The following is a 26,483-nucleotide window of genomic DNA, read 5'->3' as shown; positions in this document are numbered from 1 at the left end:
AATGTCTCTTTCACCTATAAAGGGTTAACAAACAGTGACCTGCAAACACCTGACCAGAGGACCAATCAGGAGACAAGATACTTTCAAATCTCGTGGAGGGAAGCCTTTGTTTGTGGGTTTTGGGTTTGGCTTTGTTCTCTCTGGGTCCTGGATGGGGCTAGAGGTGCAACCAGGTTTCTGCCAATCTCCCTGCTACAGTCTCTTATCTACTCAGAATTGTAAGTAAGAAAAGGCGGTCATAGTCTTTTAATTTGTTTTTTTTCTATTTGCATATGTGTACTTGCTAGAAGTAGCTTAAATTGTGTTTCTGCTGGAGAAAGCTTCTTTCTATTGTCTATAAGCTAGAAAAACCCTGTATATTTACCATCTTGATTACAGAGACAGTTTTTATGTTTTTCCTTCTTTATTAAAGTTTTCCTCTTTTTTTTTTTAGAACCTAATTGATTTTTTTTTTTTTGGTTATCTTTTGTAAGACTCCAGGGAAGGGAGTCTGTACTCACCAGGGAATTGGTGGGAGAAAGGAAAGGGAGGAGGGAAGAAAAACCTGCTCTCGGCATTTATCTGCGTATATCCCTCCGGGGAAGAAGGGAGGAGAAGTGGTGATTCAAGGATTTGAATCACGGTGGTTTCCTAGTGTAACCAGGGAGGAAGAAAGGAGAGGGGAAGGGAAATGACTTATTCCCCTTTGTTGTGAGACTCAAGGAATTTAGGTCTTGGGGTCCCCTGGGAAGGTTTTGGGGGGGGACCAGAGGGTATCAGGCCCTAAAAATTCCTGATTGGTGGCAGCACTACAGAATCTAAGCTGGTAATTAAGCTTAGAGGACTTTATGCTAGTACCCATATCCTGGACGCTAAGGTCCAGATTTGGGAATTATACTATGACAGCAGAATACTACAGCGATGGCATGGATGGATGAATGAAGCAGCTCCCTCCATGATTACTTAGTCTCTCTCAGGATTTAGGGAGATTGGCTGTGGCATCTGTGACGTTATTGATATAATCTGGGACTATATAGAACATGGTTGCAACCAAGGTCCTGTAGTGGCACCAAATCTTATGTAAAGGAGGTCATATAAGGTGTCTAAGACCAGGTTATGGGTTGCTGGTTATGATTATGCTGTCTTCTATGCATGTGTCATTTTGTGGTTGAAGTTATGAGTATTAGCTCTGTATTGTCTTATGCTATGCTTCTGGGAGACATCCCAGACAAGTTGGTGTTAGCTCTGCCTAGCCTGCTTGATGGCCCATTAAGGACCATCAGCTACACAACTGACCCATTGAGAGAAGGCAGATATGCCTTGTAACTCAGCAAAGTATGCAGAGATTTGCCCATGTGACTCCAGACTCCATTTTGCTGTAATTTTCCACAGTAAGAACAAAGAAGTATGGAAAAGCCGATAAAAGGCTGATGCCTCATCTCCATCTCGTCTTCAGGCCTGCTTCTTATCTCTGGAGGAACTTTGCTACAAACTGAAGCTCTGAACAAAAGACTGACTGACCCATCCCAGCAGGGGATGTACTCCAGAGACTTGATTTGAACCTGCAGTTTACTCCATCACTGCTACAAGCTTGAACTAAGAACTTTGCCATTACTGTATGTAATTGATCCAATTTAACCAATTCCAGCTCTCATCTCTGTCTTTTTCCTTTTATGAATAAACCTTTAGATTTTAGATTCTAAAGAATTGGCAACAGCGTGATTTGTGGGTAAGATCTGATCTGCATATTGACCTGGGTCTGGGGCTAGATTCTTTGGGATCAAGAGAACCGTTTTCTTTTATTGGGGTGTTGGTTTTCAGAACCATTCATCCTCAGGATGAGTGGCACTGGTGGTGATACTGGAAGACTGGAGTGTCTAAGGAAATTGCTTGTGTGACTTGTGGTTAGCCAGTAGGATGAGACCAAAGTCCTCTTGTTCTGGCTAGTTTGGTTTGCCTTAGAGGTGGAAAAACCCCAGCCTTGGGCTGTAACTGCCCTGTTTAAGCAATTTGTCCTGAATTGGCACTCTTAGTTGGATGCCGCCAGAACCGCATCATCATAGCATCACTATGTAGCACAGGCTGTGTTTATTTATTCTGGGAGCTAGAGAACCAAAGATAGTGGCACGGTCTCAGTCTGTGTTCAGCAGTCTCCATAAAGTATCTCCTTTATGTTCATTACATTCAGGGCTCCCACTTCTCTACTGCAAAAAGCATTGCAAGTAACTTATCTTACACACTCCAAAGAACTCCCACTAATTAGAAGTGCTGATTTGAAGGTTGTGAAGTTCAGTTGGGCTAAACACCGCAAAATTTGAAAGCTTCTCCAAATGATAGCCATACTACCCAAATTATTTATGTCTGCAAAATTTGGGTGTAGCTGAAAAGCTCTGAGAACACACTCTCTCAACACAAGATTAAGATGCTTGTAGATTCTGGTTCTGGCCAAAGAGGAAATATCAACAGCAGCATTTCTTGTGGTAGTTGGTAATTTCTGACTTCAACTGGAATCACAAAGTACAGATGTGAAAATGAAAACAAAAGTAAACCAAATTTTCAAAAATCTTGATGACCGTGACACAAAGTTTGAGTCGCTTACTATTTTTTTCCAAATGAGTGAACCTGTTCCCAGTTGCAATTACTAAAAAAATTGGATTGCTGTATTATCCCATTGGAGACTTAAAAGACATTTTAAAGGAAATAAAATAGCAAAGTAATAATGAAAAGACTGCATATATTCAGAAATCTCCTGGGGAAATGAACACTTAAAATGTTAAACTGAACAAGTCTCTTCTTTCTTTTCAGGAACTATCGTCAATTATCATCCATTGAGAGCAGTGGACCAACAGCAAGGTTGATGTTAGGTTAATTTAACCTAATTTGCAGAGTTCACCTTGTATCTTAGAAAAATTAGACAGATTTTCCTGAACCTTAAGAAGAGGTTTCTGCTCTACAGACTTCCCCACCACTCCCCTCACCCAACCCCTTTCCTTAGGGTTGTCCTATTCAGTGGCAGACTATGCATTTTGGGCTTTATTCTCCATGGTAATCATGCTCCACCCTGGCAGGTAGAGGGAGGCTGTCCGAGAGCTAGTTACAGCTCTCTGATTCTGAGCCACCTGGCTCCAGCACATGTTAAACCTACAGAAAGCAGCTTTAATTTATGTAATTGACATATGGCACCTCAGAGAATTTATACAATGGAGAATCAGGTGTAGCACTGTCTCACACTGCCATGCCCCATCCCCGTGTAACACTCTTCCTGGCCCCAACAAATTCCTTCTTCCCCCCCTGGAGAGTGGATTCCAACACCAAAGACATTTTCCAGTGGGACACACTGTCCACTTTAGGCTCATCTGTGCCAAGTTTAACTTGTGTCATTTATATGGCAGACTAGAGAATCCAGCCCCTTACCCAGAGAATCTGGCCCTCACAATGATCCCTAAACAAGATGTTAAATTTTAAAGGAAATAACATTCTGGCAAAGCATGAACTTGTCCATCTATTGGTGTTTGGGAAACTAACCCCTCCTAAATCCTGAGGTAACTTGATTTTGGTTACTCTAATTACTGCTGGTTTGTCACTCTATTGGAGATGTAATAATTTAGGTCCTGTCTTCATGAAGCATGGAAGCAGTTGACCTGTCAATCACAGATGAGTCACATCAAGCAAAAATCAAAAGAGAATTCCTCAAAAACTGACAAAACAATATTAAGTAGAAGATTTTCCACTATTTGCAGTGTTGTTATAGCCGTGTTGGTCCCAGAATATGAATGAAACACAGAAGGTGAGGTAATATCTTTTAATGGATCAACTTCTGTTAGTGGCTAATAAGAAAGAGACTGAACCACTACCATCTGCAGGACATTCAAATCTCAATATTTTTAATATAAAAGATTTAGGTTTACTGTGCATATTCTGTGAAGCACTGGTAAATCTATGTGCCCTTTCCATTTCAAAAAAAAAAACTTTCAGTACTCCGTTTCATCAGTTCTGCTACCATATTTTCAATACCATTCCCTGGATGATCTCCTTCAAGCCATTTCTGGATGTCCAGATAGAAAATTTAAGATTTTCTGCTGCTCCTGTTCTCTTGATTCTCCAAAGATCATTTCCAGAAGCTTGATTTGATTATGAGTCTTTAACGTAAGCAATTCATCCTCACATTCACCAAGATGTTCTTTCAGCTTCATTCACCTTTTCTTTAATTTCATTTAGGTTGGCTTTCATTTGAGCTATCTCAATTTTAACGTGTGTAAAAGCTCCATCTACCTTATTTACTGTTTCTCTGATTTGAAAGATCTCCTCCATTAAGTCCTTAAGCGACGACTCAACGGCCATTTTTGGCTTCAGCTGTTTGTCAAGAGAGGTCAACAACTGCCTCAGTCTTTTATTTGTCTGAACAACATTCAAATTGGTTTCAGAGCAATTGTTTTGTTCCTGTTCACTGCCATCCTAGCTTTAAAATAATAACAAATTACCTCATTTCTAGTGTGGGTTTTATTTCTTTACCACATTACCTGAGGCACAGAGCAGGACAGCAGTTTAAGAACTACCTTCCCTTGGACATATTGCCCTAGAGTTCTGCTAGATTAGATCAGTAGTATACACAATTATTGTCTGCATTTATATAGCATCTTCCATCCAAGGATTTCAAGATGCTCCACAGACATTAATTAATTTAGCTTCATAACATCTCTGTCAGATAGTAATACTTACCAATCCTTTATTTTATAAATGAGGAAATTGAGGACCAGGAAATAAGGCCCAATTTTAAAATCCTTATTTATCAAAGTACTTTACTCGTGTGAGTAAGAGTCTGTATGATTAGGGCCACAAGTCATACAAGAAGTCTGTGGCAGTGCTGGAAGTAGAATCTAGATTTTCTGATTTCCAGTCCTGTTCTTTAACCACAAGATCATCTTTCCTCCTTCATATGAGCAAAGCAGATAAGAACAAAAGGAAGTTAACTAAGACAGTGATTCTCAACCAGGGGTCTGAGGCCCCCTCGGGCGCCGGAAGCAAGTTTCAGTGGGTCCGCCAAAATAAACCAGAGAGCACAGCTGGTGCTAGAGTCACTGGAGCCCAGTGAAGAAAGCCAAAGCCTGAGCCCCGCTGCCTAGGAACAAAGCTGAAGCCTGAACCCTACTGCATGGGGATGAAGCCAATTTAGCTTTGCGGAGCTCCCTGTGGTGTGGGGCCTTGGACAATTTGACCCTGGCTTTTAATCTACTGGATACGCAGAAAAACATTTTTTGTGGCACAAGTGGGCCACAGAGTTTTTATAGCATGTTGGGAGGGGGAAACTCAGAAAGAAAAAGGCTGAGAACCCCTGAGCTAAGGCACATACAGTATTCATGAAACTGGAGGTTACTTGGTTAGAAAATGATGTGCTAGTCATGATGTTCAGTCTTCAGCAAGCCTGTATGATGTGGCTTATTAACCTATGTGGCTATCAAAGGCAGAGCCTCAAATCAGTGGATGAGAAAGATAGTCTTCTAAAATATGGGGTTCCTGTGAGACAGACTGGAGTGATTTAAATCAAACTTGATTTAAAAAAAATTGTTGATTTAAATCAGGCTAAGGCTCTGTAAAACTAATCTGAAAATTTCTGCTATTGCAATTTTAGATTAAAATGAATGGTCTAAATAACAGATTTTTTTTAAATGCCGCTATTCATAGGGTATCTTATCTGAACTTTACAAAATTTCTGTATGCAAAAAATTAAAAACTAAAAATTAAGGCCTAATCACCTACATACTAAAGTTGGCATGTAACTTTATTCACATGAATAGTTCTATTGACTTTAATTGGACTACTAATGAACTTAAAGTTAGGTATGTGCTTAACTGTTTGGAGCATCAAGGCCTGAATTTGTATTTTTATTAAAATATTTTCTCTTGTGGGCTAAAATGCCTGTCACAACAGTTGCTTCAGTGCTAATAATGTAAAATTAGAGATTTTCAACACATTAAGAAAGTTATTGGGAACTTTTTCATACACATAGGCCGAAGCTTTTTTTTAATTTTTAGACTCCCGAATACATATTTAGGCCCCTACTTTTGAGATTTTTAAAAGCACTTAAGTGACTTAGGAGCACAAGTCCCCTTGATTTCAAACTGCAAACTGATGGAGGAACATAGCCAGGTTGAAGTATTTTGGCTTTCTTGACTTGCAGAAGTTTGCTATGTTGGCAGCTGGTGTAGGTTGCAAACAACACGATGGGCTATTTACTTACCAATTTTGGGTTTGGGTTTGTGTTGTTCTCACAGTAAGACGACACTTGACTTGTCTTTGTCAGCAGAGAAGACAATTCTAAGTGTGAAACTTCTTCGTACAAGAAATCTACATAAAATCAGAAAGTCTATCAATTATTAGGAAACTCAGTATGGAAAAAGGTAGTAAGCACCCACATTAACATTTTAAGACTATAAAATGGAGGAAGAGTGAAGAACTAGCAACAAGCAAATTAAAAAAAATCAATTTATATTAAAAATAATTTACATTTTTAAATCAATGATTAAAAAATAATGATTCTTATCCATCCTGCTGTGATACAGTTAGAAAATCATAAAGAGAAAAGGCAGATGGGGCCTGATTCTCATTGACACGAAGGCCCCTTTTCACTGTCAGAATGGTGTAACACAGCCTCGGAAACTCATGCTGAGATGAGTGTGTACCACCACAAAGTGATAAGTGGTAGCTATTAGAAGAAATCCAGAACAGGATGTTGGAATATTTCAGGAACTGAACATAGAGAGATGGATATGAGATTACTATCTGTAGGAATGCCATGGCAAAGAATTAAGCAACAACAAAGAAAATAATAATTGAGCAACACTGAGAAGAGGGGCTGAAACACATCATAGCGATGATATGAAGAATAGCCACCAGCACTGGTGAACGCTGAGATGCAGCTTTATGAAAATTACTATTTAAAACAGTCACAGGGTTCTAGCACAAAAACGGCCATTTTGAACTTCTTTTCCTTACTTGCTGTATGCCTCACCAATTGTGTACAAAACTGTGTACCAAAAAGTACTAGCCAAGCAAAATTTATGGTAGTTTAACTTCACAGTCTGGCTTCCAGTAACTAATACAATGTTTAATGGTTGCACAGCAAAATAAATCCTATGATTGCAACATTTTTTTTAAAAGGTAAATACTATATTTGCTATATTATTTGCCAGGTCTTCAGTCACAACCCAAGAACGTAACCCATTCATTATAGAAAATATTGCTCAAGGGAAACTGCTTTAAACTGATTTATGTGGTAGACATCGAAAGACAACCCAGTCAAATTGGACAATGTGGCAGATGGTAATGGATTTATGCATATTTATGTAGCATGTATTTACTTGTCACCTTTGTTATCCATCTTCCACCTCCCTCCCCCACCCTTTCCCCCCTCAAAAAAGGAGATGGTAATTTATAATAACTGTGACGCTGTGACTGACTGACTCTCCCTTCACAGTCTTTTCCTTTGGACAGCCTAGAAACCAGCATGCTTTGTGAAGCTATTTTAATTGTTTTACAGTTTTATTACAAAGATCCTGTCTGTTACACTTGTTTCCTCGGGCTATCATAACAATGTTAGTTGCTACTGCTTATATTTCCCCCCCGGGTATCTGTTTTTTACAGTTACAATTAAAATCAGTAAGTGGCTCACCAGCAAGATAACGTTAATTTGTTTTTTTAAATTTATTTGACCTTATAAATAAGCAACTAACATATTAAGGCAGAAGACGTACATCAAACAAGATGTCATCATTGGCATACATTTTTGCAATATCAGGCTTTTGGGTTCTTTTTTGCCAAAAGAGCAAGCCTATTAGTTGAGAGATACAACTGTTCTGAAGCAATTCAGAATAAATAAAAGTAATACACTCATACTGTATTTAACATAAATATGTAAAATTTATTTATAAAAAACACATCAAGGTTCTGGTTTTAAAACTCATAAAACATCACCAAAGAAAGAATCTGAGAATAGGTTTTTAGAACAGATACACTAAAATTACTCCAACTTTACACATTTTTTCTAGTGTTTAAATGCACTTGCAGAAAGAACAGCAAAAACAAGCGAGATAAGACCATAACTTAAAAGCCTTAAATGAATATAAAACAATATATTAAATTCTGAAAGCATTTATTCCTATAGATATAACTAATGTAAAAGAATGCCTACCCAAGCTTTAGGCACCCTGGCCAGTAATTAAAAATACAATCTTAAGCCTGCTCTAGACACAAACTCGCATCCCTTTACTAAAGATGTATTTTAAAATTGAGTTCATTAAACCAATGCAAAACCCTCTATAGACTGTCTTATTTTGATCCTAAGGGTAGCTTATATCAATGTAGTTTAAGCAGATTCCTTATTGACTTAAGATATACTGAATTCAAACTGAAATAACAGTGTCTAGGTAGGGTTTTGCAACAGTTTAATTTAGTTTTTAAATCTATTTGTGAAAACAAGCTCTTAACTCTATAGGGTAGGCATAGCCTAAGTCAACACAAGTTATGCCAATGATCACAAACTGCTATAATTACGTCGCTTGTGCATGTTCACACAACGCTCCTGCTGTCAGCGGAGCACGTCCACAATTGCTGCTCTAGCATCAACAGTGAAAGTGCTATACTGTGAATAGATACTCCACTGTGCAACTCACCACCTTCTGCAGCTAAGATTTATAGGAAGGTAGAGTGGACACAGTGCATCATGGGAGCGGAGTTCAACATGCCATGATGCAGTTTCTGTCCCATCATTCCATGGGCATCTGAATACGTTTCACACCATTTTTCAGCAGCCCCAGTTTACCACACACCTGCCATCTGTGCCTGAAAGCATGGATCCTGCACTGGTCTCTACTCTTGTGGTCAGCGTTATGAACACAAAACGGCTGATCATGCAGAGGCTTCAAGATGAGGCAAAGGGTCTAGGGTTTATTTTTTTTAAGGGATCACTGCAAACGACTAGGGACAATATTATAAATTCTCCCACCATTTTCCACAGACGGTGGTCATTAAAGCTGATATCTCACTCCTGAATATAAGAAAGGATACAAGAGTGCATCTCCTGCATGTATGCAGTTTCAGACCAGGTCCCTATGCTGCTCACTTGAGTGCTCTTTTGGTCACTGCACAAGTGATTGCTGAGTGGCATGGAAAAGTTTCCTACAATGGGGGAAGGAACAAAGTAGCTCTGCCAAGGAACCTTCAGCAGAGGATTGATGAGTACCTCCAGGAAAGTTTCCTAGGGGTCTCTCTGGAGGATTCCCGTGAAATCTTGGTGTATATTAACACACTATTCCGCAGGGCCCTCACTGCGTAGCTTCACAGGAGAATGTGAAGCAGATGCAAACACAGTTAGTCTTGTACATTTCTATCCCGTAACCCACTTATAGCATATAACAAAGAAAAGAGCAGCTCTACCTCCTGTAACCAAGCAGTATCAACTCAAAATGAGCACTTACCAAAGCTCCCCTCTCCTGTATCATGAGTGTCAGAGCCAGAGTGCTGGGACTAGCTTGAACCCTCTGCGGTTGAGAAGAAATCCTGGCTTGCCACGGTACCAGACAACCCTGTCACCCATCCATCTCATCTCATCCTCCAACTTGACCTCCTCGTCCACCACTTCATCCTCAGGGTTCAGTCTGCTATCTGCTGTCTCCAGCCCCGCCCCACAAAAGTATCCATGAGCTGGAGGTAGTGGGGGTAGGGTCACCACTGAGGATGGCATCCAGCTCCTTATAGAAGCGGCAGGTCTTCGGCACAGCACCAGAGTGATGGTTTGAATTCTGCCTTCTCCCTTGTCTTCTGGTAGGCCTGCCTCAGCTCCTTTATCTTCCCACGGCACCGATACATGTGCCATTCACAGCCCCTGCCCAACATGCCACAAGAAATCTTTCCGTACATATCAAAATTCCCACGGCTTGAACAAAGTTGGATCTGCACAGCCTCCTCTCCCTACAAAGCCAGCAGATCCAACAACATCAGCGTATTCCATGCAGGAAATCAATTTGTGAATGGAGCTGCCCTTTCAGCTGGAAAATTGCGATGTGAGCTCTCCACACCAAGCACACAGGAAGTGGAATTTCAAAAATTCGCAGTCCTTTAAAGGGGGAGAGATGGATGCCAGTGCACTTGTGTGCAGGGGCAACGGAGTTCAAACTGCTGACCAGAGCAGTCAAGATGGGCATTGTGCAACATCTTCTGAAGGCTATTTACGGCAACATAACCAAGTGTAGTGCCTACACTGACACTGTGTCAATCTAACTTTGTCCCAAAAAGCTCTGTGCCTCTCGTTGAGGTGGTTTTATTTTGTCGGCATAGCAGGAGAGTTCAATCGGCAGGAGAAACATTGCAGTGTGTACACCTCCACTGTTTTGTTGATGAAAACTGACTTCTGCTGACAAAACTGTGCATTGTAGACAAGGCCTTAGTCTATGATCCTGCAATTACCAGTGTACGATTGGACTGCTGCACCCATGCAGAACCCTCTTGAAGTCAATAAGCCTTCAATTATCTCAGGAGCACTCCCTATTAAACCGGGGAAGTGGGAGATATTAATTAAATGGTCCTTACTGAAGGAGCCATTCAGTCACAAGTCGGGGGGAAGAAAGATAGGAAGGAAATAAAGGCTTGGCCCATGGCATTGGTGAGCATAGAGAAGGAACAGGAGATTAGTTATCTAAAACCAAAGATAGTAAACATAGTACATCCTCAAAGCAAGAGAAGGATATGTTCCCTCTCTCTCAGTGACTAAAATCCTCAATTCACCTCATGGAACCAAATCCTCCGCTAAGCAATCAACACCCTGACCTTCCCAACTTTAGCCTACGCCTAGCATCTCCCTCCAAGCTATCAAACATTTCTTTCTGCAATAAAAGCCCTTATTAACCCCCCAACCACCTAGCTACAAGAGCTCTGATCCCTCCAGACTCTAGTCCCAACATTGTTACAGTGCAGTTATGTAAGGTTAACACTAAAGTCTGTACCAAATCATATATTTTGTCACAAAAATAAGCTTATTTCTGGAAATGATCATTAAATAGTCAAAAGTAGGATGTTATGACCAAATGAAATATTAGTATTACTAATAAAATCAATACTCCAGCTCTTATGTTAACTTTGATATTTGATAATGCATGTGATTCTTTTAATTAAAAGAATCAATTAAACTTAGAATCATAGAATATTGGGGTTGGAAGGGACCTCAGGAGGTCAGCTATAAAAAAAAATTGATTTTTGCCCCAGATCCCTAAGTGTCCCCCTCAAGGATTGAACTCACAACCCTGGGTTTAGCAGGCCAATGCTCAAATCATTGAGCTATCCCTTCCCCCACAATAAATTAATGGAGATATCCTGGGGGGAGGGATAGCTCAGTGGTTTGAGCATTGGCCTGCTAAACCCAGGCTTGTGAGTTCAATCCTTGAGGGGGTCATTTGGGGAACTGGGGTAAAAATCTGGGGATTGGTCCTGTTTTGAGCAGGGGGTTGGACTAGATGATCTCTTGAGGTTTCTTCCAACCCTAATAATCTATGATTCTATCTCCTAAACTGGAAGGGACCCCAAAAGGCCATTGAGTCCAGTCCCCTGCCTTTACTAGCAAGATCAAGTAATGATTTTGCCCCAGATCCCTAAGAGGCCCCCTCAAGGATTGAACTCACAATCCTGAGTTTAGTAGACCAATGCTCAAACCACTGAGCTATCCCTGTTCATCCTTCTATGTTGCAGAATGTCCATCCCAATAGCAATGCAGTGAAGTAAACATCACCTTAGCATTCAGGCCACAGAAAATGAAGGAAAATGCTCACCATAAAGTAAGCATAAAGTGATTGTTGGTGAATTGCTCATCCTTTAAAATCCTATTATCTTCCAATTCTTTAAAAACAAGTCACTGCTGAACAAAAGCTGTATTTTCATGAAATATATCCAAAAGGGGGTTCTTTTCACAAGTCATTCAATTGAAAGGTCTGGTTCCTATCCACTTTAACTGGGTGATTCAGGGTACTGAGCAAAGCAGTGGCATGAGAAAGGAATGTGTATGTGGCAACATCAGACAAGTAGCCACAAAGTGCTAAGCCACCATAAAATAAGCCAGAAAAGGCTTTTGGGTGGGACTCATGAAAAGGAAAGCAAAGAAGTCAGCCAGCTGAAATGCAAACCAGTATACCCTGCAGGGAGCAGCAAAGGAGTTTCTAACTACAAGATCAATAACACCAGTGTAAGTACATTGATGTAGTTATACTAGGGTAAATCCTCTTAAGCAGACTTGCTGCACCAACGTAAAATGGGGCTTGCAGCTTATTCCAGCAATTTACCAGATAAACTGCTTTGTGACAGGGCAGCACCGCTACTTTAAGGCTTTTCCCTTGTATGACATCAATGTAGTGACACTATTGCAATTTTTAATTGTTTTCCCCTAATGTAGACAGCCCTAGTAGGCCCTTGTAAAAGTGGTCCACCATACAGTATTTACCCTTGAGCTTGCATTTGTCCTCAGACATATCACTAGCCCCTACTGGGAATGAATTATATCTGCATACCATAGCCCAGTTCCTAATAAAAAGCTGTCTACTAAGAACCAAAATGTATTTGCCCTGTCCTAAGAAGGGCATCATACATGGCCAGAAGATATGTAAAGGCACCACAGAGGTGCTCAGCACCTACTGTGTGCTCAGTGCCTTTCTGGATCAGGATCAAAGGACAGGTCTTCCCAGTGCTGTCAGTTCCATACCTTTGAAAAACATAAGCATAGAGCAAAAATGTATAAAAATCAAAAGCAGAAAGGGAAGCCATGGTAAAAATGTGTTTGATATCTACTTCTCACACTTATAATATACTGTGTAAGGGATTATTTTCCAGGGATAGGCCCCCTCTGCTGGTCACAATTTTTTAAAAGGTGATTTATTTTAGAGCATCTAAGTGCACAAAGATTACTGTAAATACTGTGGTTTTTCTTATGTTCAAATAAGCCCTGAACAAAATATGAAAAAAATACATTTGATGTTGCTTATGAAGAAAAATAAACAGATTATGGAAAAGTTAACTAGCTAATCACTAAAGGGAATAAGTGGGCTGGTTTTTATTAGTATTAGCTGGACAGTTCCTTACCTTTTTCCTTTTCAAAAAATACTTACCATCCATTAGTAAAATTTGCATGCACTTTACTTTTTGAAAAAAACATCCCCTAGATCTGAACAGTCCTGGACACAGAAATATATTATAGTGGACACGTCTGTACCCTTTTCTACAAAGAATGGCAAAAGCATCTCAGGAAGGGAGTCATACTGCCGTCAGTATTCAGAGGGGTAGGTTTGTTTCTCAAAAACTGGTATTTCGTTATTTCACATTTATAGTGTACTCGGCATTCCAGAATTCTGTTTATGATTAGCAACATTACAATAAATTATCTCGCCTTCCCAAGATGCTAGAGTATCTAATTCCTGCAAAGCAAGCAACACTCAGGAGCTGACTACTGCAGCAGTCAGGCTTGAGAGCTATAGCATTAAGGTCACTTATAGCACCCCAAACGACTAATCAAGGACAAGAATAGATATGAGATTTTTACATACACACACGCTTCATCTCACAATTTCTCTTCAATGCAAAGGGCCTGATTCAGTCTGAGTTTGTGCAGGGAATTCAGGATAGACAGCTCAAGTGCCTGTTCTCGCTGGATAGGGTCTGTGACTAAGGTTACATCTACACTACAGCCTATGCTAGCAAAATTTATGTCACTCAGGGATGTGAATATTCCACCAGCTCCCAAGCGATACAAGTTACACTGACATAAGTATTCGTGTGCACAGTAGTATGTTGGCGGGAGAGCTTCTCCCGCCAACATAGCTTATGCAGCTCGCAAAGGTGGTTTTATTATGCCAACGGGAGAGCTGTCTCCTGTCAGCATAGAGCATCTTGACTAGACACACTGCAGTAGCACAGCTGTATCATTAAAGCTGCACCACTATACATATAGACATACCCTAAGGCTTCCCTAGGACACACAGATTTCACCAAACACACACACACAACCCCACTCCGTCAAATGTAATTAGTATTATTTAATTATTTTTACTGCAGTAGTGCACAGGGACACCATTCAAGAATCAGAGTTTACAATCTAGTGCTCTACTCTAGTCCTGAAAGGACAACAATGCAGGCAGACTCCTGGATATATGTAATTCTCAGTACAAGATCAGACTCCAAGTTATAAGATGATGCATGGATATTTTATCTTCTTCACTCACTTTGATCCAGAGCTCTGCTACTAGGTTCATTAGCATTTGGCATCTCTAAATCTACCCAGTGTAAAGGAATCAATACAAATATATAAATAAAAGATATCCAATAAATTCTCAAGTTCCACATACACAAATTCCACCGTCTAGTAGAAAGCTGCATATTTCTAAAGCAACACTAACAACTTAACAGTAAATCAATGGAGTATGGCAAGTGTACAAAAAATTAAGCCCCCCATTAAAAAGATATTGAAGACTTTCTTGTCTCCATTTCAAAATGTAAGATAAAGTATTTTGAAATTAAATTAATGTAATTCATACATTAATTCAAGGATGGAAAACCCCAGCTGCAAAACATGGATCTAGGCTGATCCAGCTAAACACTTAAGTGCATGCTTAATTTTAAGTACGTGAGTAGTCCAACTGAAGTCATTGCTGGATCAAGGCCCCCATGTACACTTTACACAGCCATCTAGGAACTGCTTCTATAAAATACCGAAGACAATGGACAGAATGTTTATCAATCCACTGCGTTGCTTCAGACTGTCAGGTATCAATGCCTTCCAAGGTATCGGAAAGTCGTTTGCAGCCCAAAGTGTCTTCAATCAATCAATAACATTTATTAAAATTAAATGTATTACCACAGGCTGCTATCTATCTCAATCAGCCCACAATGAAGACAATATAATACTCTACCTTCACATTTCAAATACAACTATGAAAAAACTTCTAATCCATCTATTTCTTCTACTCAAGTGTACTATCAATGATTATTGGTAATATTTATATTCCAGGAGCACCCAACATCCCCCTCCTCAGGATAGATGCCCCATTTTGTTATCTGCTATGCAAACACAAAAGACAACACTTTCTTTGCACCAAAGAATTGACAACAAACAAGATAAACAGTAATACAAAGACACCAAATAGACTGTCAAAAGTACATATCTCAGTGTTTTACATATATAATTTTATTTTACCATAGTTTTTGTGAGTTACACAGATAGTATATATGTAACTCATAAAAACTGCAGTAAAAAAACATTATTAAGGTTACAAAATCAAGCACTCAAAAGTTATGAAATGCCAGAATTATGGTTGACTGACATGGCCCACAACACTGAGCGCTGCAATTGCAGGGAAAGTCCTGCTCAGGTCCACAGTATAGCATGCTTAGCACAGATGGAATTTCAGAGATTTTAGCTGTGAAGTTTGAGCAAGTCTCTACTAAGCACCTGCAAACTGCATTTTTTCAAAAGATTTACACCTTAGCCTAATTTGGGCTGATTTTCACAGGCACAGCGACAGACATACATCCCTGACACAAAGACCACCTCTCTGCCAAAGTTCAAGTCCCTGCTCCAAAGCATGCAGGATCTAGAGCTCTACAAAGAAAAGGCCACCAGTTTTTAACAAGAGCAAAACAATACATTTTCATTAGCCTCGCTCTCAGAAACAGTTGGTCTGTTTTGGCTGAAATTTTCCCCCCCAAAATTCAGCCTGAGATGCCCAGCATTGAAAATTCCAGCCCAAACAATTAACATTTTGCAAAGTTACAAGCCACTGAAAATAGAATCTTATAATAGGAAGCATCAAGCAACCTAAGTACTAGGTGGATGCTACCAGATCCACCAATAATACACACTCACCGACTGTTACCTCGAGTTATATCTACACTGAGCTGCGGTGCAAACTACAGCGGTATGAACTGCAGATCACACCAAAGTGTTACACACTAATTGCCCTGTGTGGACACTGCTAACATGAATAATAAGGTACCTAATTCGCCTTCACATAGTCCTGTCTGACACTATCCTTATCCTCCCTAGTAGATCCAGAACAAATAAAATATATCTACACTGTGACTTTCAAGAGCACACACCCCGCTTCACAGATGACTAGTCCAGAATTTGTAGGGTTGTCCAGTATCACCCAAACCACACTGCATTTACTCTCCTAAGCAAATTTCCTTCAGCTCCCTTATATGCTAAGTTCCTTCAATTCCCATGGGAAGTCAGTGGGATTTAAGGGTATTCAGCACTATGCAGGAGAATTGGATCCTAAGTAATTTCACATGAAGGGCAATTAGCCACTTCAAGTCATTCCATTTCACAATGCGACTTTGGTCATGAATCTCATAATTTGGTGCAAAACACTGACACAACTAACAAAAAAGATGTAGATCGTCATTGCTATATAATACAGTCCTTGATGCTTAACTAGGGCATATTCATGTTGCATGTTCCACATAGCTCATCACTTAATGGATCTGGCATGGTACCTTTATAATAATAATGGAGATATACCCATCTCCTAGAACTGGAAGAGACCCTGAAGGGTCACTGAGTCCAGCCCACTGCCTTCACTAGCAGGACCAAGTACTGATATTACCCCAGATCTCTAAGTGGCCCCCTCAAGGACTGAGCTCATAACCCTGGGTTTAGCAGGCTAATACTCAAACCACTGAGCTATCCCTCCCCCCTATGATATAACTGTCATGTAGCGATTTACAAGAATGAAGTGATGCCTTAGAAATCCTAATTTTATAAAAAATAAAGTACAAATAATCCACTACTGAGCTTTGAAGAGGCCTAATTTTCATTTACACTTAAAGTATTCTGGCTCTGTAAAAGGGGCCAAAGGTGGGCATAAATGTAAGGTCTCTAAAATCCACTGGGAAATGAGTCCCTTTATCTAGCCACTGACCAGAGCCGTTTATTATATTTAAATTATTAATCAGTCACTCCTCTTAGTTCTAAGACTAACATGACATTGGTTCACAATGTATGGGCAATAGATTTGTGAAATCAAGCTTATTATGGAACTAAGAACAGTCCCCAAATGTGCATCATTAACTAACCAACATGAGCAGCCTTTGCTTATGTTGATAGAACCTTGTTCCTTGTGTATTTCCATTCATTTCAATGGGACTACTTGAGGAATCAGATATTACTCCAGATTGGCAAGGGTAGCAAAATCTGACCCAGGAAAGTGCATATCTATCCAAAATCTTAGACTGTAAGGGAACATGTAATGTATTAACAGTATTAAATTGTTACTGTATTAACATTTAACTAGATTTAAACAGGCAAAAAGTATACCTTGGCCTCAGGCATAGAAAAGACAGAACTTAGAGATGGGAATGATTTGTGGTGCCCTAGAAGCTACAGTCAGAGCATTAACTGCTGGATCTAGTATCAGCCTCAATAAGTTTTCCAGTGGCCATAAGAGAAGTGTCTGAGGAAGAGACACAAAGAGAGATACAGAAAGAAAAAGAAAAATCTGGAGTGAAGCAAGACCAGACATGAAGAATAGAATAATAAAAAAAAAGAAAAAATCAATGTAGGCAGAGAAAGTTATATTTTATATTCTAGAAAGCCAAATATTATGACTACATGTAAATACACATTGAAGATAGTTAATAACAATCATATCCAGCATGATAAATGTACATAGCACTTTACAGAGTAAGAAAGGTTCTCTGTCCTGAAAAGATAAGAAATTACAAAAGTCTGTGTATATACACACACAAGTATATATTCAGCATGGACTAGCTGTGATTCTGATTAAATACCCCCTCACAGGAGAAAAGGGTAGCAGTTTAAAGAGACCTTAAAGTAAATAAGAATCAGGCCCACAAACCTCTATAAAGACAGTGGGCATGGTTTTCATATACACCAAGGTCTCTTCATACCACCGTAGCAGTGAAAAGTTCCCTTTAATTGAGTGAAATTTTTGCCCACTTTTGGACACTTCATATCTGCAAAACAGTACAGATCGGCCTTAGTGTAAGGGAGAATCCGGGCCAGAGCGTCTTGGCAAAAAAAAAAAAAAGATACAGTAAAGATACATCTGGGATTTTATCTTTTTGTTTTAAACCTATGTGAAAAGAAAAAAAGAAACTGCCATTTTTGTGATGTATAAAAGAGTTTGGGGTCTGGTTCCTAACTAAAATGTAAGATTGGGAAAGTCCCTTTGTTTTTATTGTTTTTATCATAAACAAACATTTGGTTACTGAGGATGTTTTTTATTTTTAACCCTGAGCTAATGGTATGTCACGCTGTATTAGCTTAGTGTTTATAACGGGGTGGGAAACCTACGGCACGGATGCCAAAGGCGGCACACGAGCTGGTTTTCAGAGACACTCGCATTGCCCAGGTCCTGGCCACCGGTCCGGGGGGGCTCTATATTTTAATTTAATTTTAAATGAAGCTTCTTAAACATTTTAAAAACCTTATTTACTTTACATACAACAATAGTTTAGTTATATATTATAGACTTATAGAAAGAGATCTTCTAAAAATGTTAAAATGTATTACCGGCACGCAAAACCATAAATTAGAATGAATACATGAAGATTCGGCACACCACTTCTGAAAGGTTGCCAACCCGACCCCTGGTATATAATCATGTCTCCCTCTAGCGGCTGGCTCCAGTGACTATAAAAGCTTACTCTTTCAGCTAAATAAATTTCATTTAGCTCACCTGGCAGAGGTTTTTTGTGCTGATGGTCCCACGATTGACATTAATGCATGTGGTGCCTATATACATACAGCACAGATGCATGTGGATATGATGCAGAACAGTACCCAACATGGGACTGAGCTCTTGTACACCCTAGGCACTCGGGGTAAATATATATAATAGACAAAGTATGTAATGTACTAGTTCAGTGCATGTCACTGTCTCTCCATGGTTTTAACCCCTGCTGATGACTGTGGTATCTGAACAAATGCTGCCAACATGGGTTAAAATAGACTACTACTGGCTTAAATTTTACAGATGCAGTGCTCAGTCTTTCCAATTTCTAATTTTAATACTCCATCTTTCCAGCATGGGAGTCAGCAGGAAAAAAAGGAAATATGGAGCCCTACTGAGTCAAGAAGATTTAATGAATAGTAGCATGAATGAAAAGTAACCTTATTTTTAAAATACACATAGCCTGATTTTCAGGTACAGAGCTATACCAAAGTCCTTTCTTCGCAGTCTTTTGGTGATTTGCCCCATAATCATTTTCTTTTCTTTAGTTCACCCATCCTCCCCTTTTCACAGTACTTTTTTCTTCTGTGTCTTCACGGAGTCTTTTCTGTTATCTGTCGTATCTCTATTCCTAGCAAAGGATTTTTTTTCTTTCCTGCTCCCTTCCCTTCCAGTAAGGCCCACTAAACCTTTTCCCTCTCCCCCCTCTCATTTTAGGTCTCCCTTGATGAACTCTATTCCCTTCTCAGGTTCCTCATCTCACTTCCCTGTCTTCTCATTCCACCACCATTCACTTGAAAGGATAGGAATGAAGCTGATGCTGGCACCTCCTAGTACTTGAAGAGGAAGCCAGCCACTAACACCTCCACTTTTGTGTCTGCATCCTAAGCTCTATACACAAACTAATAAGTGTAACTGCCTCTGTGGTTGGCCACTCTCTAAACATAGACTGTTTCTGAATGCCCTCTCCTCACCCAAACATACCTCCCTTCCCTTCTCTCTTGGCTCCTCCAAACTCTTCTTGAATCACTACCAGGCTCCTACTTCAGACTCTCCTCCCTGCGCCCTTACAGCCCTGCTTTATTAATTATTATTATTTGTATTACCATAGCACCTAGAACCCTGGGCACGGATCAGGACTCCATTAGACTAGGTGCTGTACAAACACAGACTCTTTCCTCTGTATTCTCTTCCTATGCAATTATCTTCCCCACCTCCTATTCTAGGAGACCAGTCTCTACCTACTATCATTTTATAATCACTTCCCCAAAGTTCTCTACCATCCCTAAAAATCTCCCTTATCCCTTCTGCAAGCCCAACTCTGATTCTCTTCCCTAAAATCTATCCCCCATGTCTGGGTTCCTCACATTCTCTGCCTCCAGTTCTCTTGCCCTCCTAGGTATTCAGTCTCTCTCCCCTTCAGCTCCTCCCTCTCCATAATGTTGGACCCTTACTTTCTCCCAGCCACCCAAAAAAAAACAATTTTCCCATGCCCCTAAAACATTCCCAATAGTGTCCCTCCTGCAACTCCCTCTATTCCATCCCTTACATTATGCAACTCTGTCCCCATTTTCTCTTCCTGACTTTCTCTTACCCCAAATTCCCCTGCTCCCACTGGGGAAAGGGGAATCCTAACACATGTAGCAGCTCAGTGTCCCTCTCTTGTTAGCTTGAGGGTGGTTCCTGTGGATGGAGATAGGAAAGAGAGGAGAGAGGTGAGCCTGAACAAAGCATTGGGGTAAGGACACAGTTAATCCTTAAAGGAGAGGGAGGAGCAAGAGCTGATTATTGGCTAAGAAGGAGCCCTACCTACATCAAAGTGCTGCAACCTTTAGCACTGAATCACTACGTTTACATATTAGGTGATGGTTCAATCAACATCAGACCAAAATTTTTAAAAATGAGACATGACGTTAAGCATAAGAAGAAGAAGAAGTTTGGAGATGAGAGGTTTACAAAAGACTAAGAGCTTTCCAAGGCAGAATGCACATAAAATACATTAAGAAGGAGAGTGTTTTCAGTAAATCAGGTTACTTGCTATCAGTGTGTAAAGACGAACTACAGAAGGAATTATCAGTTTGACTCTTTTGGCTTGGGACCACAGAACAAAGGAGCAACCAGATGTCAGCTATTTAGAATTCACATTTTATCAAGTTGTCACCTGCCCTGGAAAAAACGGCCACACCAGGAACATCATTTCCATATGCACTAGAGTGAGTCTTACAGGCATTGGGAGTTATGCCAGAGCAAGGACTATAGCATTAGGTCACAAGTAATTAAGACATTTTTCTTGAAATTCCCTGTGAATTCAATTTTCATCACTCTCTTTAAAGAAGACTCAACAACGACGAAGTAATCTTTTGGACCATCAACAATATTAAAGTACAGCACATAATATTTATATGATAACAGCATATTACAAATTGATCTTGAGGGGAGGAATGGTAATTTTGCTGTCTACACAAGCCACCACTAAGTGCAGTTAAAAAAAATCATTTCACAAGCTAAAGTATATAATAAAATAAAGCTAATAACCATGACTGTGTCACGGAGGGAACAATTATCTTCTGGTAATGCACCCCAATATTAAGGCTAGATGAATCTGTTAGCCTAAAGCAGTGCAGAATCTTTACCACCTGCAGGGGTTCCTTCCTCTAAAACAGTGTTTCCCAAACTTCCAGTGGCTCCCATTGGCCTGGAGCAGCGAACCGCAGGCAGTAGGAGCCGCGATCGGCCGGACCTGCGGACGCAGCCGGTAAACAAACCGGCCAGGCCTGCCGGGGGCTTTCCCTGCACAAGGGCGTCCCAAGTTTGGGAAACACTGCTCTAAAAGAATGAAAAAGCCACCACTGCTTGACAAAACAATAGCCACTTATATTATGTGCCCAATTATATAGAACATCAAGATAGGACATGAACCAGTGTAAAATGGGGCATCCATTGCAATTTTAAAGAACTGCTTTACTTGACTAGAGAATGCTAATTAATAGAGTCGGAGGTATCATGAAGCAACATTCTACTGCTGTTCACTCACATCTCTATGCTGACATAACAGCTCCAAGCTGTTTTCTATTGCTCCCCACCCTGTTTTACAGATTGAAGTGATCTAATACTTGAAATTAAATTTAAGTAAATTGAAAAAAGATTTCCTACTTGCTTGTACTGTATGTGTGGACTACAGGTGCTTCCTCTTTCGTAATTAAACAATACTCATCTTTCACAGACCAAGTCTCTTACTTTATTATTTCTTATCAGAACATGTTTTGAAAAAGGAATTGTGAAATGATTAGTAATAATTTTACTGAAAGATCACTCTGCATGATTGACTACTGTAGCTCTAATCCTACTTCTGGAAGCAGAATGTAGTTATAATTAAGAAATTATTCAATATATAAAATGAATATACTTCCATGCTCATTTAAGCAGATCAGAAACATAAAAATTTATTTGTTATACAATCATTTCCTTTTATCACAAGAGATAATACAGGCATCTCCCTACACACAGCAAGAAGAAAGAACTGTTCTTCAACACTCCTACACTGAAACTAACTAGGCATACATGGCTAAATGAAGAGTGAATGCAACAATATCTTTGCATCTCTAAAAGATGCTTGCACCCTGCGACATCAAGACGACTTTGCATCTCCATTCACAGTCCCAGAATCTGCTACCTTGTTACACTTCTGTTAGTTAAACTATCTAGTGCAGGCCTGCACAACTTGTAAAGCGGTGAAATTACTTGAAAGAAAACAGCTGAGGGCCGAAACTCCCCCGGCACCACTGAATCCCCCCCCCAGCACTGCCCAGCCCCCTGAAACACAACCCTCCCAGTGCTGCCCAGCCCCCCAAAAAACACCCCCCCCCCCCGGCGAAAACAAACCCTTCTTCCCCAGCACCGCCTCCACTGAAACAGTGGTATTGAACATTGGTAATATGTTATAGCGAGCCTCTAAGGTAGTATAATTAAGGTAAAAGAAAAATGTCTTTTTGCTAGAAGCGGAATAAGATCTTCCCCCCACTTTGTAATCAATTGTCATGTGGAATGAATGAGGTGTGACTGAGGAAGGCAGGCACCTCCAGACAGCTGCAACCCTTGGAGAGGGGATGGGAGCCAGACCAAATCAGTAGAACAGGTCAGCCACCAACTCTTAGCTCATCTCCTCAGCCACCCATCCCCCGCTCGCCTCCTCAGCCCCCCTCCCCCGCCACCAGTTCACCTGTCCCCCCCGCCACTGCCTGCCCACTCGCCTCCTCAACCCTCCACCCCCCAGGGCTCATCTGCCCCCTCACCAATGCCCATCCGCTCACCTCCTAGACCCTGCCCGCCCCCGCTCACCTTCTCAGCCCCCCACACACACACTCACCCCCCGCCCGCTCGTCTCCTCAGCCTCCCACCCCACAAGGGGTCATGCCCCGCCCCCACCGCTTGGGACTCCTGTCCCATCCAACTCCCCGCATTCCTTGAGAAGCAAGCGGCAGCTTCGTGCTCAGGGCCAGGGAGGCAGAGGCGGAGGCGGAGCAGAGGTGAGCTGGGGTGGAGAGCGGTTCCCCTGCACGCCCCCCTGGGTTATCTGCCATGATGCGGGCATCCCCCCCTCCCCAGCTCACCTCGGCTCCATCTGCGCCTCGTTGGGCCTGAGTGCAAAGCTGCCACACTGTTTCTCTGCCCTCCCAGGCTTCCTGCGCAAAGAAGCTGATCCGTGGGAAGCAGGGGGAGAGGGGGAGAAGCAGGACGAGCGTTCAGGGGAGGAGGCAGAGCGGCAGTGAGCTGGGGCCAGCTGCCGGCTCACCTGCCCCCTCGCCTCCTCAGCCCCCCTCCTTCACCCACTACTTACCTACTCACCCCTTTCCCCTCCCATGGGCCGCACAGTGAGCCCACGCAGGCCGCATGCGGCCCGCGGGCCATATGTTGTGCAGGCCTGATCTAGCGGTTGAAGGCGTAAAGGTAAAAATGCTCCAGTAACATATGTGTACTAGGGACAGAAATTAAATAACGAGTAGAGCAAGCCCAGATTTGTATGAGCATGTTGGTGACTTTGCAAGTACCTGGTCTACAAAGGTAGTGGGAACTCATATTTTGTTATTTCTAGTCCACTGCATGTATTAGAGTAGAAAGCTATAGGTTTTAGCTTAGCCAGCCAGCAGCTGTTTTCAAAATTGCTATAAACAAATGTTTGTTTAAACAACTCTCAAACTGTAGACATGACCGACCAGATAAAGAACAGAAATAGAAGATAAAGAAAAACTGATGTCTTGCTTTCTTTTTTATTGTCAAATTAAAGTAAGAATTCGTTTCATTTAGTTGGGGATTGGCCCTGCTTTGAGCAGGTGGTTGCACTAGATAACTTCCTCGGGTCCCTTCAAACCCTGATATTCTATGCTTCTATGATTCATTTTGTCTTGGAATCTTAACCATTTCAGTTGACCTGCATGAAGAAACAAAGCAGAACCCACTTTTTGTTTTAAAAAAATGATTGGAACGCATTTGCCTAATGTAGCAATTTTCATCCAGATGCTAAAAATGCTTCTGGAACATTCATTAATCTACACAAAAACCCTGAGAAAAGTATATCATAGCCGCTTCACAATAAACTGGGGCATGGAGAAGTTGTGATTTGCCTAACATCACAGAATGAGACAATGACAGAGCTGGGAATGGAGGCCAGGGTTTCTGACTCCCAGTCTTCTGGTTTAACTACTGGCCACACTGGGTCAAAAGCATAGACTCATATCAGATCTATATTTGGCCCTCTGACTCTGAATAGCCTGTCTTAAATACAGATTTCAGTTTTATCCATGACAACAAAACCTTTGTATATTATATTTTATAACCAGCCTCTCTTTACAGATGTGCGCTCTGTACCATTTCACAACAAAGCAAAACAAAAAGGAACACACACATACACACCTGTATTAGCTTTATTAGAAATCACACCTGTATTATTTTTACCAGAAACTTCTTACAAAATATAGCTATTCTTTGCTGGTATTAGCCAATACTTTCCTAAAGACTATGAGTGAATTTTTCAAAGCCCTCTAAGGGATTTAGAAACTTATCTTCAATTAATATGAATGAAAGGTATGTGGCCAAATCTCCTAAATGGCTTCGAAAATCTCAGCCTACAACTCCTACCCTCCCACTATTTCCCTTGCTCTCTTCCTGTTCTATTTCATAGGGTATGTCTACATTGGAATAAAAGATCCAAGGCATGGCCATGGCCAGCCAAGGTCAACTGACTCAGGCTTGCAGGGCGCAGGCTCACAGAGCTAAAAATAGCTGTGTAGACATTCAAGTTCAGGCTGGATCCTGGGCTCAGGGACCCTCACACCCTTGCGGGGTCCCAGAGCTTGAGCCCAAAGTCTACACAGAAATTTTACAGCTGCACAGCCCAAGTTCTGCGAGCTGGAGTCAGCTGACTCAGGCTAGCTGTGGGTGTTTAATTGCTGTGTAGACATACCCATAGTTATCACATTAAATTCTTAACTAATATGCAAAGGCTAAAATGTACATGAGCCAAAGTGAAATATAATGCCCACATTCCACAGTAATAGACATATCACCTATACAACTGCAGCAATACATAACTACAGCCCCAAGCTTAATGTTTATAGTTCCAAAGGTACAATGATGCTAACTGAATTTAACACTTCACTTGGTATGATTCAACATAGCCCATTCATATAATGAATCCCTACTATATCCCTAGGTGCAAACTGCAATTCTTATTTTCCTGCAAGATGGTAACTTAGAATAGTCTGACAAAATGTTCAAAGTGTCAGCACTTCTTATAGTTAGACGAATAAAGACAATGGATAGCCATGCAAAGCTATTAACATCTGCTCAAAACCTGCAGTTCTCCTTTTCTTCTCCCAGCACTTATTCAAGTTAGCATTCATTTGTATAATTCTTTAAACCACTGAATGTTTAAGCATGTCACATTTCCACTATGTCTCATTTATATAATTAGTACTAACATATGGCCCATAATCAATATAAAAAATTTAGAACAATTTTTAGCAAGCCGTCAGACCTAAAGGGGTCTATTTTCAACATGGAGTAAAGGGAATTAAGCATGCAAATCCCATTTTCAGTAACAGGAGCATAGAAATGGAAAATTACCCAAAGGTGTGGCTGTTTATCACAAATGCAGAAAATTACTTTGTTACTAACTTATACAGAACAGAATAAAATATAATTGGTTTTATAGAGTGCCTTTCATGTATCCAAGTTTACTGTTAAAAAATCAGTTGGCTACTGGCAGTGCAACAGAAATGTATACAGTAGGTAAACCCAAGTCCACTATTAGTTAGCAACAGTTAGAATTACAATAGTTCGCATTAGGAAAAATCCTGCGGAGAGAGATTTTATTAATCCTTTTTCTTTCTGGAAAAAAAAATCTATAGATATTCTCTCCTAGTCAGAAATGGACAGAGATGTCATTTTAACATCTCCACTTAAAGATGTAATACAGCACACACTAGACCAGGGGTGGGCAAACTATGGCCCACAGAACCGTCCTGCCTGGCCCCCAAACTTCTGGCACAGGAGGCTCGCCCTCAGCCCTCCCTGCTGTCCTCCCTCTCCCGCAGCCTCAGCACACTCGCTCTGCTGCCGGTGCAATCCTCTGGACAGCAGGCCTGTGAGCTCCTGGGGCAGCGGAGCTGCAGAACCTGCCGTGACCCAGTGCTCTGTGTTGCGTGTGGCTATGGCATGGCCTGGCTCCAACCAGGTGGCGCGGCTGTAGCGCTGCCAGCCACCGGTGCTCCAGGCAGCGTGGTA

General features: G+C 41.0%; 1 protein-coding gene across 2 annotated transcripts in view; it reads right to left on the bottom strand.

The window, feature by feature from the left end:
* RARB (retinoic acid receptor beta) overlaps positions 1–26,483 on the bottom strand; it is a 678,155-nt gene that overhangs the window by 432,390 nt on the left and 219,282 nt on the right. The window contains exon 3 of one of the 2 annotated variants that reach the window (XM_030550971.1): positions 6,218–6,324. The exons of the other annotated variant lie outside the window; for it this stretch is intronic. The gene's annotated coding sequence lies outside the window, so the exon portion shown is untranslated. The remainder of the gene's footprint in view (positions 1–6,217; positions 6,325–26,483) is intronic. 2 annotated transcript variants of the gene reach the window in all.

This window comes from Gopherus evgoodei, chromosome 2 (assembly GCF_007399415.2).
Source record: "Gopherus evgoodei ecotype Sinaloan lineage chromosome 2, rGopEvg1_v1.p, whole genome shotgun sequence".
Classification (NCBI taxonomy): domain Eukaryota; kingdom Metazoa; phylum Chordata; order Testudines; family Testudinidae; genus Gopherus; species Gopherus evgoodei.
Note: the sequence above shows the minus strand (reverse complement) of the source record. Positions and strands in the feature narration are given on the sequence as shown.